Source organism: Prenolepis imparis, unplaced genomic scaffold (assembly GCF_030444845.1).
Source record: "Prenolepis imparis isolate NDT839.2.m4 unplaced genomic scaffold, iyPreImpa1.0 SCAF_5, whole genome shotgun sequence".
In the NCBI taxonomy this organism is placed as follows: domain Eukaryota; kingdom Metazoa; phylum Arthropoda; class Insecta; order Hymenoptera; family Formicidae; genus Prenolepis; species Prenolepis imparis.
In genome coordinates, this window is record NW_028141163.1 from 19,436,105 (window position 1) to 19,437,549 (window position 1,445).

Sequence of the window (1,445 nt, forward strand, 5' to 3'; positions counted from 1 at the left end):
TCTAATTTTTCGGAACGGTATCTCTTGGTTTGAGATGACTAAGTTCCATCAAATTAATAATCCTCGAATTTTTACAACGGGAAAATAGGCGTGAAAAATATAGGTCCGAAAAGTCGCTGAAGCGGGAATTGAATTTTTTAATTTAGAACGATATAATTTTCAATATAAACTTGAGAAATAAGTAGGCTATCGAGCCAAACGCGGATATTTGTGCGTCAGATAGCGAAAATAATTTTTTTCGCTATAAGTTTTGTGCACGGGGCACGAAAATTTTGCTGGGTCCGTTGTCAAGATTTTATTTATGAATAAATCTCAATTCGAGATTCCCCTTTGATCCCCTTCGACAGCCTATTTATTTATTAAATTTATAATAACGAGCCTAAAAAATTCTTGATATAATTTTCATTCAATTTACTTTTTATTCAATCTTATATATTTTATACATTTATCCGATAAGGTCAGATCAATGTATAAGATATACAGGGTTTGTCAAAAGTGTGGAAACCCCTAAATAATTTTTGTAAAAATGAAAATATCAAAAAACGGTAAAACACGTATTTTGATTTATCAAAAAAGCTACTCTATGACATGGATACCGCTCATCCCTCACCCCCTGTTACGCGGGGGCAAGAGGGGGGTTGAAAATTTTAAATTGGATTAAGGGTCGAGTGGGGACTCGTTTGAAAGGTCTTTTCATAACAAACACACCCTTAAAATTTTAAGTCGCTACGACCCCCTCATTCAAAATGGCAGCCGTTCAAATTTCGAAATTTCATGCACTTAGTGTTATCCAGGATCAACTGCGTGGAAGTGGCATGAATTTGATCCCTTGTGTGTGTGTGTGTGTGTGTATGTGCGTGCGCGCGCGCGTGTGGCTAAACAAGTGTGAATGTGTACATAGTGGTGATAGGTTGCAGAACAGACGATTGAAAACTGTTATCTCTCTTTAATGATTCAAAACCTTTTACTCCGTGTTTTAAAATAAATTTTACTCAGTGTGTTAAAGTAAATGCTGAAAGTGGCTGCCATTTACTTCCTGACAATATGCCAATCTTTGATAGAATGCAGAAATGGCTCTACGATTCGTACATCAAAAGGTATCAAATCTATTTCATCCCTTATTCGCTGTATCAATTCTTGGATGCTTTCAGGTTTTGTTTTGTAAACCTTACTCTTCAGGTATCCCCATAGATAATAATCAAGAGGAGTTAGATCTGGTGACCGAGGTGGCCAATCCTCTCCTCCCTCATTTCTGTTCCTTCTTCCTATCCATCGTAATGGAAAAGTCTCATTTAAAATTTGACGTGGCCGTAAACCAAAATGAGCAGGAGCTCCATCATGCTGAAACCATATTTCTTCGAAATTATTTGGAAAAATATTTCATATGGCTGGAATTATTTGATCTACAAGTAATCTCTCATATCTTTGAGCGTTCAGATTTTCTT